The 21,059-nt window shown below is 38.9% G+C and overlaps 1 long non-coding RNA gene across 2 annotated transcripts; it reads left to right on the top strand.

Moving 5' to 3' along the window:
• Nucleotides 1-17,297: 17,297 nt before the first annotated feature.
• On the top strand, nt 17,298-20,232 carry LOC141623782 (uncharacterized). 2 transcript variants are annotated; one of them, XR_012533627.1, is made up of 6 exons: nt 17,298-17,771; nt 17,917-18,157; nt 18,281-18,490; nt 18,581-18,671; nt 18,758-18,866; nt 19,982-20,232. It is a non-coding gene; the product is annotated as an uncharacterized LOC141623782 (long non-coding RNA). The 2 variants fall into 2 exon arrangements; XR_012533628.1 differs by having other exon boundaries at nt 17,300-17,771; nt 18,077-18,157.
• The last annotated feature ends 827 nt before the right edge of the window (nt 20,233-21,059 follow it).

The following is a 21,059-nucleotide window of genomic DNA, read 5'->3' on the forward strand; positions in this document are numbered from 1 at the left end:
ATAGGATCAATCATGTATGCCATGATATGCACACGTCCGGACGTGGCATATGCATTGAGTATGACAAGTCGATTCCAACAAAGATCCGGGTGAATCACATTGGTGGCTGTCAAGAACATTCTTAAGTACCTCCGGAGGACTAAAGATTGGGCATTGACTTATGGAGGCTCTCAAAAGCTATGCGCAACCGGTTCTGTGAGATGCTAGCTTCCAAACGGATCGAGATGACTCGAAATCTCGATCGGATTCGTTTTTACTCTTAATGGCGCTGCAGATCACCGGAAGAGTTCGAAACAAACTGTTACAGCAGATTCTACGACTGAGTCCGAGTACTATGCCGCGTCTGAAGCTACAAAGGAAGCGATATGGATGCGTCAATTCTTACATGGGCTATCTGTAGTGCCTAGTTCGAATGACCCGATCACCATCTATTGCGACAATAGTGGTGCCATCTTCCAAGCTAAGGAGCCAAAGTCTAGCAACAAGTCTAGACATGTACAACGGAAAGCTCATCTAATCCGAGATTACGTGGAGCAAAAGGAAGTAGTGATAGAAAAGATTGCTACAGATGATAACATAGCAGATCCTCTCACTAAAGCATTACGACAAGATAAGCATGAAGGGCACGTTAATTCTATGGGAATTAAACGTGTTCCTAAGTTGTAGTACTCTTTTATGGATTAGATTCATTCGCTTTTGTACTCTATACAACATCATCGTTTTGATATTTTATATATATTTTGTTTTTCATGTGGATTTGTGCGACAAATTTTGAACACCACAAAGTGAACTGAACGAACATTATATTTTTCAGTCCTTAATTGCCCACATGAGCTGATAACTCTGGCAATCATTTTGTGACGTTGGTTGATGGTGGGTTCAACGAGCCATAAGTCAACCGGTTGACTGACCAATCACAGAGGCGATTTATACGGATATTTCGTAGGACTACCTGATTTTAACTGTTTGTTTGAGGTAGAATGTGATGCCAGTGGAGTTGGCATAGGAGCTGGATTTACTCAGGAGAGATAACCTGTGGCCTACTTTAGTGAGAAGCTAAGTGGAGCAAAGCTGAGCTACTCCACTTATGACAAAGAGTTTTATGCAATTGTCATGGCTCTTATGCATTGGAGCCATTACCTGAAACTAAAACCTTTTGTGCTACATTTAGATCATGAGGCTTTGAAATATATCAATGGCCAGCATAAGCTAAATAACAGGCATGCCAAGTGGGTTGAGTTCTTATAATCTTTCACATTCTCAAGCAAGTACAAGGAGGGTAAACAAAACATTATTGCTGATGCATTATCTAGGAGGTATTCATTGCTATCAGTGATGGAACAGAAAGTTCTTGGGTTTGAGTTCATGAAGGAGTTGTACAAAGGTGATCCTTATTTTTATGAGGACTGGCTAGCTCAAGCAGAAGGAACTAAGGTCCAGGGAACCAAATTCTTGCTACAAAAGGGTTTCTGATGTGACTCATATTTGAGCACATTTAGTCCCCGAATTAACCACGTTCCTATGCTTTATAGCACTTATTTGGGTCATTTACTATCTTTAGTTCCCCATTTTACATATTCTTTGAGGTTTTGTCTCCTTGGTAGGAAAGGATTTATAACCTTGCATTTATGAAGCGAAATGGAGCTAAATGGATCGCATCTAATGACCAAGCATCAAAGAGAAGACCGACACTAGAGGCCTAAGTACATAAATAAAGTGAAATGAGCAATGATGAAAGGATCCTTGAAACCCCAACACGATCCTTGCGGATTGTTAAGGAGCTAAAGAAGAAAACGACTCTGCCATGGGATCCGAGCGGCCCGAGCACGATCTGAGCGTCCCAGAACACCAGGATCCGAGCGGCTTGACCCCAAGATGAGCGGACCGTGTAGCATGATCCGAGCGTCTCCCCCAAGATCCAAGCGGATCCCAAGTCAGAACCGCCCGTGCCACAACACGGGATGAGTGGATCGAAGCAGGACTAGCAAGGAGGATCCGCGCATTTCCCTTGGGAGTAGCATTTCCTCAAGTTTTCTTAGGGTCTTAATAGTCATTTAAGCCCTTAGGAACCCTAATCCTTGTACCTAATCTTTAGTATAAATACCCCTTTGTACTACCTAGATTAGCATCAACTCTTATGATCTCTTAATCAATTCTTAATCATCTCTTAATAGTCTCTTAAATTAGTCTTAATTTAGTTGTAATACAATTCTCAATATTAATCACATCTTAATCTTTCCTTAATTTCTCTATTGTTCTTCCTTTATTTGGATAATTAGAAGATTATTTGGGTTTATTAGGAGGATTGAAAACCATCCATTAATCATCAAGTACTTCTATTATTCTTTGCTTCATTAATTGGAATCATCTTCATAGGTATAATTCCTCTTTAGCCTTGTTTAATTATTGTTAAATCACTTTCATTTATTCATCATGTTTTGCTTTGTAAGTATGATTGACAACCTTATTAGCATGCTAAACTTGATCATGAGTGAGTAGTTACTTAGCTAGGGTTAATGGGGAATTAGGGGAAACAAATATGGGGATTGATCTATGCTTAATCAAATATGGGGATTGATCTATGCTTAATCTAATATGTCTGCTCCTATGAAGAAGCCTCTGCCTCTACCTCTCCCTCTGGCAAGTAGCTGACTCCTTGGATCATGGTTTGAAAACCTCTCTATCACCACATGAACAACATTGTGCAGTGTGTCTACATTTCCGGCAAGTGTTTCTAATCTGGTCTCAATACCAGTAAGTCTCTCTTCAATAATAGTTGTTTTTGTGTTTTTAATGTAGGTAGGGATAATAATCTCACATCTTCTCTCAACCCAAGACTAACACAAAGGTGGAATTGTGTTAAAACATGAGCTCTGATTACCAAAATGCAGTATAAAGCCTAGGAACATGCAATAATGCAGCCTGGCTTGCAAGACACCTTAAAAATATCAAATGACCTTGAAAAATTCTGAATTTATGTGACAAATAAGATTTAATATTGATCTAAAACTTTACCGAATTTCATTAATTTAGGACTCAAAGTATTTTTTAAACTCAACTGAAACAGCCTGAGATTGTAGACAAGCTGACTCAACTTGTTGTGTGACTTATTTGTGTGATAAAAAGATATAGTTAAGACCCTAAATTCCCACAGAAGACTCACAGAAAATCTAAGATTATAACTTAATAAATTTCAGACTCAAATCCACAGTTGAACACAGGATTAAAGTTTGAACTTTGCTCAACACAATTAAACTGAACCACAGGTAGACACAGGTTCAACTTAATGATGTCAAACTGACTTTGATCAATTAACCACTGAGATCATAGGTTAATCACTAGGTCAGGGTTCCAAACTACAGTTTAAACACAAGTTTGAAAGAAATGAGAGAAGTCTCAAGGCTAAATTACGTTAAAATATAATCTGCTTTCTTCAGTTGGAACAAAGGTCCGTATATAGGCCTTGTTCATGAATTAAAGCTCCAAAACCTAACAATCCAAGGGCCAAGATTTAATCTAGGATGAGCACAAACTACCTTAATTATGTTTCAAGCTGGAAAATAAAATTACAAGGTGAAAATAAAACAAAAATGGGTAAAAACAGACTGAAAATAAGGCAAGTGTGCAGTCTGGCATTTTGGCATTTGTGCACAGTTTCTGTTGATCTTGTTGGCTAGTTGAGTACTTTCTAAAGTCAAGGCTTCGTGTATTTTTCTGCAGTTGGTCTCGAGGAAGAATGGTGTAGTGGTCCTTTCTGTATTAGCCTCACAATTGCCTCATCAAAAATAGAAAGTGTGCTTTATGCTTTATTAACTCTTTTACCAACATGTGACTGTTTGTTCTTGCCTGCTTTTCTGTGCTGGTTTTTCCTTTGCATTTCCTTGGCTAGTCTTAGATGTTTTGAGACTCTGAATGGACTTAGTTGAGGCCTGCTTCAGCTAGCCTGATAGGCAGCTAAAAACTGAACCTAATAAACCTCTTAGCAAGCTGTGTTGGGGCTTGGTCAAGGTTGGGAGCCATTGATCCAGCTCCTGCTGCATTAACACCTGATGACTAGTCAACACGCCAAGAACCAACGCCCATATCAAGTACTCTGCCCCTAGATAATTTCTATGTTCTGTCAATCTTTCTAGCGCAGGTGTAAGGGCACAACAGCACCCACATAGGACGTTGAGATCCGCGACCCCGCCAGGCATGGACAAATCCTGTATGGGCCAGAATTTGCATGGGTAAGCAGTTTAGGTCCGGAGACACCTCTGTTACCCGCATCAACGACAACTGGACATTTGGATCTAGTAGATGCTCAGAATCCGCAACCACTGGCGTACCAAAAATCAACAGGAAGGGAATCCTATATAGAGCAATAGTAACAAGAGTTGCATAGCCTTCTCAGAAGAGTCCCAGGAATGCCACCACCTATGGAGGTGGCGAAGCCAGATAGCTATGCTGATTCACACTTTTCTGATGCCATAACTACTGTGGCTTTGCCAAAAGGGTTCAGCGTCCCTGACACGGCTGTCGCAACCCTATCAAAAACAAAACCAACAGGCTCTAACTAATGCATCCGAAGCAAGTCGGGTATCGTATCCACGGGGAGATGGGCAAATGTATGCTAAACTAAATCTGTCTAGTAACCGTTTTCTTGGGGTTTTGAATGTTTATTCTAAACTACGGAGATTAAAAGAGGAAGAGAGCAAAAGAGAAACAACAACTAAACTTTAAAGAGATTGACAAAGAGAATGAAGCAGCTAGGATAGTCGGTTCACCATGGTTTTCTAGGTACCCAATCTAAGGTCATAGGTCGGCAAAAACTCGGTCTACAGGATAAAGAAAAGGTCCTCTCGGTCTGCTATTCGCCCTAAAACATTACTAGCTTAGCTTTCACCCTCACTAGCATGTCCTATTGTTCATTGCAGGTCTTACATCTCCCAATCTCTCGATCTAGGTCAAGATGTGCCAAGTCAATTAGCTAAATGCGTCGACTCAAGCCACTAATTGCTATTAAATGCAATGATTAACAACACAAACCTAATTTGCACCAAACCCTAATCACCAGTTCATAAATCACCTAATTACCATGGCTCCCCTATGTCCTAGCATAGAAGAATTAGCTATGCATGATTATTATAAAAGAATTGATGATAACAAAGGAGACAAGGAAATTCAACATGATGGTAAGTTGCTAAGCTAAACAATTGAGAGAACAATCAAGAGAAAGTAAAAGAGCAGGAATAAGATTTGCAATAACGAATAATTAAATTCAGGATTCGAAAGTACCGATACAAGAGAGTTCCAAGCAATAGAGAATTTAGGTTTCAAGAGTAGAGTTCTAAGAGAAGGAATCAGAGAGAGAGGGAAAAGGAAAAATCCCTTATGACTGCCGTCCTTTTCCTATTTATTCTAAGTTACAAATTAGGATATCCGCAAATTAACTAAAGATTGCGTATCAGACTAAACCTCTCGATCGGAGACAATAGATGGCAAACATCTAGATCGAGACAACTAGGTGCTCGATCGAAGAACTCGAAATATACCCATCTCGATCGAGTAAGCTAAGTACTCGATCGAGTTCTTTCTTCATCCAAAGAAGTTCGATCGAATGGTTTAGGCAACCAATCTGGTCAATCGAGAGCAACAACACCATATCAGCGTAGGTGCACTCAATGCAACTTCCGTAACCAATTCACGCATCCTTAGGCAACAATATCTTGGGTCCGATTCTTCTTTCTTCAAAATGCATGGAAATGGGGCAAGTTTAGGCCCGATTATGCTCCTTTCGGCTCATTCCTGCAATTAATACAAGATAGACCAACGTAGACTATTCGGAGGACATTTGTAGCTAGATGCCACATAAAAACTCAGAAATGCGTGTAAATATAGGGTAAAAACCTTATATAAAACCTTATACACGCATCAAACCTCCCCAAACAAAACCTTTGCCTGTCCCTAAGCAAACAAATAAATGCAACTAAAGACAACTAGTGGAACGGGACCGACTTACCAGCTCAAATTGTCCACCCAAGCTAATTTATTGCAACAACTAACAAAGTGGTGAAACACAACTGCAAACGAGTTAAATCAATGCTTTAAACTATTGAACCATCGACCTTGCAAGACTCAAACATATCGGACTCTCACAGGTCGCTCATCACACAAATTAAGCACAGGGTGAGTGTAATTGTATGAGATAGAAAGAAGTAGAGACGCTCACCTAACTCGACCTATAAGAACATGCATGCACCTAACATGAAACCGATTTCCACCGACCGTACATATGCATCCTAACCAATCAGGACCAAGACACACGCCGAGGACTTATATACAATGTGACGCGAGGCAATTGGGTAGGAAGGGGCAAAATAGATTTGGATAAGTGGAGGTAAGCTAAGCTAGTACAACCAAAACCAAATAATCAACACATTCTGCTTCACTACTCAATACGAAAAGCAAAATCGTGCCATTGTGGCAAATTATCACTCACACCAATGATAAGCATGGCAGTCATAACAACAACCTTTTTTTCCCTTTCTTCTTTAATGATTTTTTTCTTTTTCTTTTTTTTTCTCAATCATTTCAATTCACATTTCTTCTCTTTTGTTCATACTACCAGCTTCTAATCTTTCGAAGCGAACCAAATATGACATGGATAACAGCATACCCACAAAAACTACTCAACTAGCTTGACAAAGCAGGCTAAATTTGGATGTAGTTAGGGGGCCAAAAGGCAAAATTGGCTAATGTGAAGTTTATGGGTAGTAATGAAGGAAGGGTTGTAAGTTACCTCTCCACGTGTGTCACCACCGCAAACCGAATGCATACAGGTACTAAGAAAAGGGCGTCATGCACGTGCAAATTGATGTTACATATCTTACAGGGAGTACTACTCACATCCTATATGAAATTGGTCATGAATGTCAGCAGTTTATCAAGCTCTAAATCGTAGAATGTATATGTAGCTTGCCAATAAGAGAGTCATGTGTATTCGTTCAGATAAGTTTAAACAATAAACTCGTAGATTATGCACATTACCATGCCAACGAAAATGTTAAGAATGTGCAAGGCAAGGGTAAAAGACTCAAAGTTGCATAAAAGAAGTAAACGTGAACTTTTCAAATTAATTTTAAATTTTTTATAGGATTTTTGTAATTAAAATAAACAATGCATGCGAAAATAAACGTGCAAACTGAAATGCAATAAAAACAATATGCATACACAGATATGGATGCATACCCTCCCCAAACCAAATCGTGCAATGCCCTCATTGTACCAAAAAGACGGAAAGGAAATGCAAACTGAAGAGAAAAGAAGAAGAAGCCTAGGAAAACTTACAAGATAGCGCGAACCAACGACCTCCCCAAACCAGCCAACAACATGGGAGGTTGTAACCTGCCCCATAATAACCTCACAGAACACGAGGCAGAGCAGAAGAACTCGAACAAGGTATAAAGCATTCGATCGAGTGGATTGGGCTTGAGAAAGTGCTCGATCAAAGAAGTGAGGCTCTCGATCGAGATGTCCCCTTTTGCTATTACTCAATCGAAGAGGGGAGGTGTTCGATCGAGAGGAGTTGGCAGAAGAAGTGATCGATCGAGAGCACAGAGTACTCGATCGAACAATCTTCATAAGAGTCCTGTAAAAACGCAGCAAACATTCTACGGGACAAACAAAATAGCTCAAATGTTCAGCCTATTGTTTGCAAAAACTAGCATCTAAAGCACACAAAAGATGAAATAAATGTTTGAACAAAAGTACAACAAATTACAAGCCGGGTTGGCTCCCGGATAGCGCAGGTTTAAGAGGTCCCGCCTGACCTTTTGACTTCAATTATCTGGCTCATCTGGATTGTCGAAGTAGAGACCTTCGACCTTGCCAAACACGTCATTTGCATCATCGTAATGCTTCACATATTGGCCATTCACTTTAAATCTATCGCCCTCAGAATTCTCTAATTCAACGGACCCAAATATGGTGACAGCAGTCACTGTGTAAGGGCCACTCCACCTTGACTTCAGCTTACCAAGGAACAAGCGCAGTCGGGCATTAAATAGCAACACCTTCTGCCCGACTTGGAATTCTCGAGGTATAATCCGTTTGTCGTGCCATCTCTTCATTTTCTCTTTGTAAATACGCGAGCTATCATAGGCATTTAGCATGAACTCTTCCAGCTCATCTAGCTGCAACAAACGATTCTCACCACACAACTTAGGATTATAATTTAATTCACGAATGGCCCACCAAGCCTCTAACTCTAGTTCAACAGGTAAATAGCAAGACTTCCCATAAACTAGCCGATATGGTGATGCACCATTCGGTGTTTTTAGGGCAGTCTGATATGCCCATAATTTGTCATCTAATTTAAGACTCCAATCCTTCCGTGATTTAGAGACAACTTTAGCGAAAATCTCTTTTATGTCCCTATTATAGACCTCAACCTACCCACTAGTTTGGGGATGATACCCTAAACCGCGATGATGTTGGACACTGACTTTAGACAGTATAGCTGTATGTTTCTTTTCTTTAAAATGCATTTCCCCATCACTAATGACGACCCTAGGGACACCAAATCGGGGAAAAATAATCTTTTTAAACATATTAATCACGGTCTCGGCATCACAGTTAGGTGAAGCAATGGCTTCCACCCATTTAGACACATAATCCACAGCTACCAATATATAACTGTTACCTTTACTATACGGGAATGATCCTTGGAAATCAATGCCACTGACATCAAATACCTCAACCTCTAGAATGACGTTTTGAGGCATCTCATGTCTCTTGGAGATGTTTCCCGATCGCTGGCAAGCATCACAAGCTGCAATGAACACTTTAGCATCTACAAACAAAGTAGGCTAGAAAAAACTAGACTAAAGAACCTTAGCCATGGTGCGCGATGAACCTTGGTGACCGCCATAAGAGGAAGAATGATAGCCTTCCAGGATTGCTTTGGTCTCCCACTACGGAATACACCGTCTGTAGAGACCGTCTGCACACTCCTTAAATAAATAAGGATCATCCCAGAAATATCGCTTTGCGTCATGAAGAAATCGCTTCCTCTGCTGATAAGACAGGTCAGGTGGCAGCTCGCCAGTGACAATGTAGTTAGCCAAATCTGCATACCATGGATCATGGTTAGTGTTAGCAAAGACGCCAAGTAAGGAATCATCAGAGAAAGAATCATTAATAGGTAAAGGATCCTCTCCCTCCTGCTGCGGTAACCACGACAGGTGATCAGCTACTACATTCTCTGCGCCTATCTTATCTTTGATCATCAGATCAAATTATTGGAGAAGGAGTATCCATCTCAACAAACGTGGCTTAGCTTCCTTCTTAGCAAGAAGGTGTCTCAGCGCTACAAGGTCAGTAAAAACAGTAACTTCTGACCCTATCAAATAAGAGCAGAACTTCTCCAGCGCATAAACCAGAGCTAACAACTCCTTCTCAGTAGTAGTATACTTCACTTGAGCCTCATCCAGAGTTCGGCTTGCATAGTAAATCGTGTTCAAAGCTTTGTCTTTCCGTTGGCCTAACACCGCTCCTAGTGCATAATCACTAGCATCACACATAATCTCAAATGGCAGCTTCCAGTTGGGAGGCGGGATAATCGGTGCTGAAATCAAGGCCTGCTTTAACCTGTTAAAAGCAGAAAAACAGTCATCAGTAAAAACAAAGGGGGCATCCTTAAGTAACAAATGTATAAGTGGTTTCGAAATTTTTGAACAATCCTTGATGAACCGGCGATAAAAGCCAGCATGACTAAGGAAACTCCTCACTCCTTTAACATTACCAGGAAGAGGCAATTGCTGAATCACTTGCACCTTTGTCTTATCCACCTCAATGCTCCTATCAGAAACTAAGAGCCCTAAGACAACTCCCTCGTTGACCATAAAGTGTCACTTCTCCCAATTAAGCACGAGATTAACCTTAATGCAGCGTTGCAACACTTTATCAAGGTTAGACAAACAATACCAAAATCACTTCCATAGACACTAAAATCGTCCATAAAGACCTCCATAATAGACTCTATATACTCAGAAAATATCCCCATCATGCACCTTTAAAAGGTGGCAGGGGCATCAGAAAAACCAAAAGGCATTTTACGATAAGCAAAAACACCTTGAGGACAAGTAAAAGTAGTCTTTTCCTGATCATCCGGATGAATAGGGATCTGAAAGAACCCTGAGTACCCATCTAAATAACAGAAAAACTTATGAGAGGCTAACATTTCTACCATCTGATCAATGAAAGGAAGGGGAAAATGATCTTTCTTTGTGGTGGCATTCAGCTATCTATAGTCTATGCACATCCGCCAACCAGTCACAACTCTAGTAGGTATCAATTCATTTTTATCATTCTTGACCACAGTAGTTCCTCCTTTCTTAGTAACCACTAGAACTGGACTCACCCATTTAAAATGACCAATAGAGTAGATAATACCTGCATCGAGTAGCTTCATTACCTCAACCATCACAACATCCTGCATCTTCTGGTTCGGCCTGCACTGACCTTATCTGCAAGGCTTGTGATCTTTCTCTAACTCAATCCTGTGCATACAAATATCGGGACTAATGCCCTTAATGTCATCCAATGAATAACCCATTGCTTTCCTGTTTTTCTTAAGAACAGCGAACAAAGCGGTCAGCTGCTTATCATCCAATTTGGCAACAATGATTGGGAACTGCTCAGTTTCATCTAAGAATGCATATTTAAGATGAGAAGGAAGAGGTTTACGCTCACGTACCTTTACCTCTATAGCGCAAAGAGTATTTACCAATTGTTCTACCCTCTTTCCTTCAGCGTCGGTGAGTTCACGCTTATCTATTGCAGCTTCAAGCAAATCCAACACAACGTCATTGTTCCCTGGGTTAGCTGCACAATCATCTAACTAGATCAAAGCTTCTCGTGGATCCTTAATCAAGGAATCCGAACAGAACTCATTAACAGACTTATCAATGATATCAACTAAATAACAAGTATCCTCTATCATTGGTCTAGCAAGTGTACCAGGCAAACTGAAAGTGATAGCATCATGTCCCACTCCAAGAGTCAAACGACCTTGTTTGACATCAATAATGGCCCCAGCTGTACATAAGAATGGTCTTCCTAGTATAATTGGTGTCTGGGTATCCTTAGCTATGTCTAAGACAATAAAATCTACTGGTATAAAGAACTTGCCTATTTTGACATGCACGTCTTCTAAGATACCTAAGGGTCGTCTAACCGATCTATCAGCCATCTGGAGGGTGATATTAGTCATTTTACGGTGACCTATATTAAGTTTCTTGCAGACAGAGTAGGGCATGTTGCTGACGCTGACTCCTAAGTCACAGAGACCCTTATCTATCACTTCATTTCCTATGGTATAGGTAATAGAGAAACTACCCGGGTCTTTCATTTTAGGTGGAGCTTTATTGAGAATTAATTTACTACTGTTCCATAAATGCAACAGTCTCAAACTCACTCAGCTCTCTCTTACGCGTCACAATGTCTTTCACAAATTTTTCAAAAGAGGATACCTGAGTAATTAGCTCGGTAAACGGGACGGTTACCTGAAGATTCTTTACCACATCCACGAATTTATCGTACTGTCGCTCGACCTTAGCATCTTTCAGACGTCCTAGATAAGGAATTCTGGTAACAATAAGTGGGTCTGCGACTTTCTCTTTACCTTTGTCTAAACGTGGCATCTCCACAGCAGGGGAAGATAACACAGCAGTGTGTTTAGACTTCGAAACAGCGTCTCCACTATTGCTTGTACTCGATCGAGTACAATTTTCACTCGATCGAGAGCTTTGTTCATGAGAATTTCCCGATCGAAGAATGCAAACCTCTCAATCGAGATCTTCAATTTGGGCACTCCTCGATCGAGAGCTTATATCACTTGATCGAGATCTTTCAGAGGAAGAACCACTCGATCGAGAACCATATTTACGCGATCGAGTGTTTAGACGATGTTCTGCAGTGACGTCGTCAGTTTGTTCCTCCACAACAGTTTCTGGACTTTCGTTAACAGATAAATCAACATTTTCCGGCATCTTTTGTCCATCATAAGTAAGACCACTTTGGAGATTGATTGCATTAATAAGATCACAAGGAGGTCAATGACTTGCTTGGTTCAATTGCTCGAATGTAAGTTGTGCGACTTGCTCCTGCAACTTCTTCATAGAACCTTCATCTTCATCCGCATTTTTCTGGACTTGAAGTGCCAAAGATAGCACCAAGGATTTCAGCTCTGCGATTTCTATATTTGTAGAAGAAGATTCATCTTCATGCGGTACAGAGTCAGTAGGAGTGGAAGTACTTGGTACGGCCATATCTTCATAGAATTGAGAGAATGAAACTCCTTGCTTGAATTGTTGATAAGCACGGACTCGCTCTACCTCAGCCATGCAAGTAATAGGATTGTCCTTCCGCACCACATCTACCACAAATCATTACTTGGTCAATCATAGCATGGACCTGCTCATGTTCACCTGTAATTTATAGAATCTCCGGATTGATACACATCTCATTGAGAACTTCCACCACAACTACAAAAAATTTAACAGCTCCTTCATTTACTCGTCTACCTCCTCTAAGATTTCCATACTCAGCTAGATGAATGGCCATATCTTCAATAAGATGCCATCCCTTATCATCTTCAACATTTTTCTAAAATCTCCCTTTCGCTGCATTATCCATTATGGCTCTTTGATTAGCATACAACCCATTGTAAAATTGGGTGCATAAGAACCACCGTTGGAAACCATGATGAGGTATAGAGCGAACAAGCTTCTTAAACCTAGTCCAAGCACCATTCAGATCTTTGGTAGGCAGTTGTATGAATGTAGTGATTTGGCCTCTTAATTCATTAGTGCGCTGTAGTGGGAAAAACCTTCTGTAAAAAACCAAGGCTAGGGAATTCCAGTCAGTAACACCGACAGTTTCCCTATCCAAATCTCGCAACCATTCCCGGGCGTCATCAGTCAAAGAAAAAGGAAAAAGAACTCCCTTGACCCTATCTTGTGTCACCCCAGCAGCTAAAGCAATGGTGGAGCAATACTCAGTAAATAACTCTATATGCTTACACGGATCCTCACCAACTACTCCCTTGAAGATATTCCTCTCAACAAAATGAATGTAGGCCGAATGTATTTCAAAGGTGCTCGAGTCTGTAGTAGGAAGCATGAAACCTTTGGGCAGAGAATCTACCGTCGGTTCTGAGTGAATGGCGATGTTCGGCATTTTAGTAAGCGAAGCTGTAAGAACAGCAGATATGACAGTGCCCTCTTCTAGAACAAATTACCTGCAATACAATTATAGCAATAGAGAAGAATATGAGACCAGTCTCATGGAATAAATTCCTTGAGACGAGAGACAAACTTAAAATAAAGCAACAAATTTACGCCACCTCCCCGGCAACGGCGCCAAAATTTGACACGGTTGTCGCAACCCTATCAAAATTAAAAACAACCGGCTTTAACTAAAGCAACAGAGGCAAGTCGGGTATCGTATCCACAGGGAAATGGAAAAATGTATGCTAAATTAAATCTGTCTAGTAACCGTTTTCTTGGGGTTTTGAATGTTTATTCCAAACTATACGGAGATTAAAAGAGGAAGAGAGCAAAACAGAACCAACAACTAAACTTTAAAGAGATTGACATAGAGAAAGAAGCAGCTAGGATAGTCGGTTCACCATGGTTTTCTAGGTACCCAATCTAAGGTCATAGGTCGGCAAAAACTCGGTCTGCAGGGTAATGAAAAGGTCCTCTTGGTCCGCTATTCGCCTTAAAACATTACTAGCTTAGCTTTCACCCTCAGTAGCATGTCTTAATGTTCATTGCAGGTCTTACCTCTCCCAATCTCTCGATCTAGGTCAAGGTGTGCCAAATCAATTGACTCAAGAAAATAATCGCTATTACATGCAACGATTAACAACACAAACATAATTTGCACCAAACCCTAATCACCTGTTCATAAATCCCCTAATTACCATGGCTCCCCTATGTCCTAGCATAGAAGAATTAGCTATGCATGATTATTATAAAGGAATTGATGCTAACAAATCAGACAAGCAAATTCAACATGATGGTACGTTGCTAAGCTAAACAATGGAGAGAACAATCAAGAGAAAGTAAAAGAACAGGAATAAGATTTGCAATAACGAATAATTAAATTCAGGATTCGAAAGTACCGATACAAGAGAGTTCCAAGCAATAGAGAATTTAGGTTTCAAGAGTAGAGTTCTAAGAGAAGTAATGAGAGGGAGAACCTTAAAGATTGTGTATCAGACTAAACCTTTCGATCGAGTAGAATCAAACTACTCGATCGAAGACAATAGATGGCAAACATCTCGATCGAGACAACTAGGTGCTCGATCGTGGAACTCGAAATATACCCATCTCGATCGAGTAAGCTAAGTACTCGATCGAGTTCTTTCTTCAACCAAAGGAGTTCGATCGAATGCTTTAGGCAACCAATCTAGTCGATCGAGAGCAACAGCACCATATCAGCGTAGGTGCACTGAAAGTAACTTCCATAACCAATTCACGCATCCTTAGGCAATAATATCTGGGCTCCGATTCTTCTTTCATCAAAATGCATGCAAATGGGGCAAGTTTAGGCTCGATTATGCTCCTTCCGACTCATTCCTGCAATTAATACAAGATAGACCAAAGTAGACTATTCGGGGGACATTTGTAGCTAGATGCCACTTAAAAACACAGAAATGTGTGTAAATACAGGGTAAAAACCTTATATAAAATACACGCATCAGTCCCAGCGATGCCTCTTTTCGATGGGACTACAGATCTGTGCGATCACATCAGCCATTATAAGCAAAAGAAGATGGTAACTATAGCAACATGGGCCTCTAAAGAGTCACGTATGTGTAAAGTATTTGGTTCAACCTTGTCGGGAGCAGCGCTACAGTGGTTTGTTAGTGTACCAACAAATATATATCCTCATTTGTCGACTTGGTTAATGCATTCAACTAGCAATTCGCCAGCAGCTGAAGGACTCCAAAGCAACCTAGTGATCTTTACAAGATCGTGCAGGAGATTGGGGAGTCAATCAAGGATTATGTTACAAGATTCAACACGGAAAAGGTGGCCATACAAGGCTGCGACACGTCAACATCTATTAACGCCTTTGCGCAAGGCTTGGATAAGGATTCAGATCTATATAAGGAATTAACGATGTATCCCTATGAGAGATTCGAGGAAGTTCAACAATGCGCAACAACAGCAGTAAGGTTGGAGGAAGATATACTTGTTAGATACATAAATCTCTTAATAGACACTTCTAATAACTTTATATTTATTAGATAAGTCATAAACTAAAAGGATCTTATGTATGCATAACAAACGATATAAAGTAAGAAGAAATCGATTAATCTTACATTGAGGGCCGAGTGGATTACACTAATCGGTCTCCTACCAAGTTAGTCTTCTTAAATAAATCCAAGTGCTCCAACCACTACAACAAATCCCCTACATTTAAGACACTTTACCATCGACGTTTTAACAAAGCGTCGACCACATAATTCACTTTTCTTCCCTTTATGATGCGTTATTACGTCATTGGCTTTAATAACCGCGCAGGCGTGCATATATTAGCATATATATAGTAAAAGTTGAGCGCACTTTTTCATTTTATTAAAAAATTAAAAATTAGCCTAAATAGCACACCAATTATTTCCACCGTGCGCCTAACCCATCATCTTCCATAAGTTTCTCCCATTTTCATTAAAACAAAACCTAGCTAATCAACTGGCATCTCCCATTTTCATTAAAAAATCGACAAACCGTTAATCTCACTGCTCAATCTAATCGATTCAACAACTCATTTATCATTTACTCGCGCATCAAAATGCAAATTGGGGATTCATTCATAGCAATAGTCGATTCAATTGGGATTCATTCAATTTCCAGTTATAAATTAAGACAAAGGTTTGTTTACTTTCTTCAACATCAATTTATTCATTATCGTTCAATTACAAAGTACTCCAGACGTTATTACTGTCATACGTGTGTTGAATTAGATTTTGGTATAATTAGATATTAGCGATTTCAAGCATCGAGTGTTATTAATCCGGTTTCCCAACGGTTCGGACTTTAATAAGTAATTATTGCTCTTGCTTCTATCTTGTTATCGATACAAAGTACTCTATTTCTGGAACTACCACCTTGATGCTCGATTATAGACGATAAATGGAGACATGGGTAGTAAAGGGTATACTTATTACTATTATTTTTGAGATATTTTTTTCGTATATGTATTCAACGGATAGAACAATGTCCAACACACAAAGAATCCCCAATAGATGCATTCAACTGATTTCTTATTCCAATACTTTTAATTCTAATTTGGTTTTTGGGTCTTTTCATAGTTTGCATTTTGATGGCAGTGTTAGCTTTTTTGAGCCTGTTTCGATAATGTATTTTAGTAGGATGAAGTATAATTAATCATCTTCATAATCAGATGCAATCAACCTGCTGTGAATCTAAGTTGGTTGTTATTGATTTTGTGATCTTGATTGTTGTTGTTGGCGCTTTCGGGTTTTTGCTCTTCCCTTACGTTGTATACACATACTAAGCTTGCTGAGATTACTAGTTTGGTATATTATGTTTTGGAAGATGAAATTTGTGAGAATCTAATTATATATAGGTCTTTGGGGGTTAGTATTGTGTGTGCAGCAATGGCTGCTTGGGCAATTGTCATGTGTACTACTCGAAAATGCCGTAATCCAAGTTGTCGGGGCCTTTGGAAGGCGGCCGAGTTTAATATACAGCTTGAGACTGAGGAATGTGTTAAGAACTCCAATCCTGTGGCTAAGGATGGTATTAAAAAGGGTTTATTTGAATTGCCTCGGGGTCATCATCGTGAGCTAGAGGCCGATCTTAAGAAGATTGCACCGCCTAATGGATGAGCGGTTCTTGTGTTTCGTGCCAGATGTGGATGTTTTATTTTGCAGAATATAATTTGACCAGTGTGATTTTTTGGTATGCAAGTAGCTTATTATCGACTCTCGTTATGCGATTTTCTCTAGAAGGTTGTTAGTGTGATTGAGATATTGATTAAAAATTGATTAGTGAAGTACTTCGTAGATAATTTCCGAAGCTTTGTCTTAACTGTAAAAAAATGAAGATTAGAGACATGAACCTTAATGTCACACGGCTCTAGGAAGGATCAAATTAATCGCTTGACCAAAATTTGCGGTGAGAATCCGACTTCTTGAAATAGTTCGATGATTTATTTTATTTTCTGGTGAATACTCTTACAACCCATTATTTTAATCTGTTTTGTATTGTTTCTAATTTTTCCTTGATCACTCATGTTCTTAAAAGTAACTTCTAAGGTTACCTGTCTTTTGATTATGTCTTAATTCGCATTTCGGGTAGTTATGCTTCTCATAGATGATATTAGTGCAGTAAGTCCTGTATGTTTGAGAGTAAACCTGTGAATTAGCTATGCTACTCAGATTCGATTATGTGTATCCGACAGGGTGTGCATTTAGGTGTAGGATCAAGACAGAATTCCCAAACACTTCTCAAACACGTGATGTCAGACCTAGTCATCAAAACAGAATTCCCAACAACCTCTCGATGATGCGTAAGTGATCCCAAAGGATCAAGAATTACCAAATGCAGCCAAAGAGACTTCCAATTTAGAGAATGGTCAACTAACTAGGTCCAATAATGTCCGAGAACTGTTCACGCCCACGCGTTGTAATTTAATGCCTGAATGGCCGGATGATGTAGAATTTGACGAGGAGGAGGATGTTGTAACAATAGGTAAGGTTCTCCAGCTTTTAGTGTGCTTTTATAAATACTACCTTCGAGTCAATACTTTCGATTTGCGTTTTATTTTGATACTTTTAGTGTGCATTTTATTTTTTTGCGTTTTATTTTGATACTTTTAGTCTGCATATTTTTTTAGATGCTGAAGGAAATTACGATTTGGTCAGTCACTTAATCCACCCTAATGATGTTTGGCATGCTAACAACGTGAAGTACTTTGTCACGTTTAATGAGTTTTATCAACCGCTGAAAAAGGGGGGCATATTCTTGTAAGATTTTTTGGGGATGTTGCAAAACAGGAGCAGTTTTGTCCAATTAAAGAAACAAATTGCCGTCATGTCAAAGAACACTTCAAAGTTGAGATTGTTAAGTTGATTCGTGTAAGAATTTCTCCTAATCTATAAAGTTGATCTCTTTTTTACGAATTGGTTAGTGCAGGTTCAAATTTAATGTGCTTTACTATAATGTCTTTATTTATGTCTTTGTTTATTTTTTCTTCCAAGTCCCGTTTTGTTATACCCAATGGTGATTGCTACGACCAAGGGATTCTAAATTGCACAGGTAAAAGCTTGAGACAATATAGACATTCCTTAAAGAAGAAGCTTTTTAAACCTACAACATTGATGAAAGAACAGATATAGCAATCTGCGCCTTCTGGACATCCTCATGGCAGTTGGATTGATTTGGTTGATTATTGTTACGGAAAGGGACAGGTATATAGCAAAGAATGGTGTCATAATAGTGTACTTACCCGCGTATGTGCCTGATGTAGAATTATTTATGATTTTAATTTGGATGCAAAGGTATACAGATTGTGGAAAAGAAGCATGTGGACTTCAAAATCATGTTCATACAACCGGAGCTAAAAGCTATGCTAATATACGAGCTTCTTTTGTATGTCTTCATCCAAATTTAACACATCCATACATTACATTTGTTAGTATATTTAGCCATATCATCTTGTTGATATTGTGTTTCAGGAGGAGAGAAATAATAGGGAACCAAGTGTATTGGTAATGTTTAGGAGTACTCATCAAAAGAAAGACGGAACATTTGTCAAAGAATAACTTACATGTAACTAATACAGAGGTACTTTTTACTTATTTCACTATTCTATCACCATGTGTGTATCCACCTGTGAAGTCCGCTGCTACTAGGTAGGGTGATGATGCTACAATTGAAATTTCACCGCTTAGAATGGTAATATATTGCCTTCATTAATGAAAAACGTGTGTGTAGCCAACCAAAATTTTGCAACTAAGGGTATACTGGGGTCATGGCTTCATTTGATATTGCAGCAATATTAATTTCATTTGATATGACTGGCTTTTGATGGTCATCTTACCTCCCGTCTAACCGGATCTAGACTTGTTACAATGCTGAGAACCTTGCATCAACTCTAAATATTGTTGGGTAAAAACAATTTCCTGCATTAGATTTGAGCTGGTCTTTGGATTGAGTTCACAACAATCCTAGTATTTGCGGAGAATGATAGCTTTCACCAAATTAAAGTGTGTCTGAAATATGGTGGAACTATGGTTGCATTACTTGATTAGAAAAATTACATTAGTGGAGATCTCTTTTGAAATTCGAACTATGAACCAAGTTCTCAAGTTGGTCTGGGTCTTTGTTTGTCGACTTCTCTTTGTGAATTACCGACTAGGCTTAGACAATTATACTTTAGGTCGATTAAGTTACTCCTGTGTAAGGTTGCTATCCGCAAATAGAGCCCTTCGAGAAGAGAAAGCCTATCTATCACATTAGCAGGAAATCTAGGCTCCTTAAACCGACAGTTTCTCATATAGAACAACCGAAGTTTGTTCAACTTTCCAATTTCATCAGGTAACCCGTCCATAGACGATCCACATAAACTAAGAACAAGTAGACTTCCCATCTCACCAATCAACTTAATATCTCCTAATTTACATTCCACTAAATGCAATGTTTTGAGAACTTTTAGTTTGCACAAGGATTTTGGTAGCCCTTTCTAAAAATTCATATATCGCATTTCCAAGACCTTCAACTTTGACATTCTTTGGAAAATATTTCAATCAAGAAAAGAATCATCATGTCTAAGTTGTAAACTTATGTTGCTACTATTAATGTTAATGTTTAGCTGATGTTGCTTCGCAGTTTCATTACATTTCCGCTAGCACTGAATTATTACCTAATACTAAATCGACGCGCTCATTTGAAATTTGTAGGTTTCTGATTCTTTGGATGGCCAAGTCGCGCCGGAATAATGAGACGGAATGTTATCTGCTACAACTATCGCGTCGAATTATTTTATTAAGAGATTTTTTGTTCTAGTACCATTTGATAACTTCAGTTTTAATATGTATTTTGGATTAAGTTTACTCAACAGTTTTTCTATATTGGCATGGTTGAATAATATAATAATTGTAGTAACTAGCTACTAATTATTATATATGAGTTTTCTAATTTTCGTGGTTATTAATTATGAGGTTCTGTTACAATATAACGACCCCAGCCGACAGTAGTGTAAGAACTTTGATTAAATATATGCTGTGATGTATGAGTACAACAAAATTGATGCATACAATAACTCGTTATAGAGAATATGAACAAATGATGCTTAAAAGCGTCGTGAATATATAATTTTAGCGTCGTGATTATGCCATAGAGTGACACTTAAAAGCGTAGTTTTTATTATTGACGCATAAATGCGTTAATATTGGTGACACCAAAAAGCGTCAAAAAATACTGACGGCGAAAATTTTGACGCTTTTAAGAAGCGTCGAGAATATAATTATCGACGCTTTTAAGAAGCGTCGAGAATATAATTATCGACGCTTTTTTGCGTCGAGAGTTGGCTTTATAAGCGTAAAAAATGCAAGGGATTTGTTGTAGTGAACAAAACCCTTAGAATCAATAGTGGAATCTACTCCTCAAGGATTGTACCAAGGAAATCACTCTTAATACAAATAGTAATTTAGTTGCTAGAAATTAGTATTTGTCTCCTTCAAATTAATATTATAAGATTACTACTTCTAGTAATAGAGGACTAATATTAGAGATTTGTGAGATTTATTTTCTAGTGTGTTAAACAACAAAAACTAGAGAGATAAGTTATTAACCAAGTAATAATCTTATATGAATGGAAAAACTAGAATAAGAAGATAAACTTCTCATCTTTTCTTAGGGTGGCCGGGTAGGTTGGGGAAGAGTGTGGCCAATGCATGCACATAATTGTTCTTCTCAATAATTTAGGTATGCAAACCTATCATTAGTAGGTTATGATTATGTTTTCATTTAATTAAA

The sequence above is a fragment of the Silene latifolia genome, chromosome X, assembly GCF_048544455.1.
Source record: "Silene latifolia isolate original U9 population chromosome X, ASM4854445v1, whole genome shotgun sequence".
NCBI classification, from domain to species: domain Eukaryota; kingdom Viridiplantae; phylum Streptophyta; class Magnoliopsida; order Caryophyllales; family Caryophyllaceae; genus Silene; species Silene latifolia.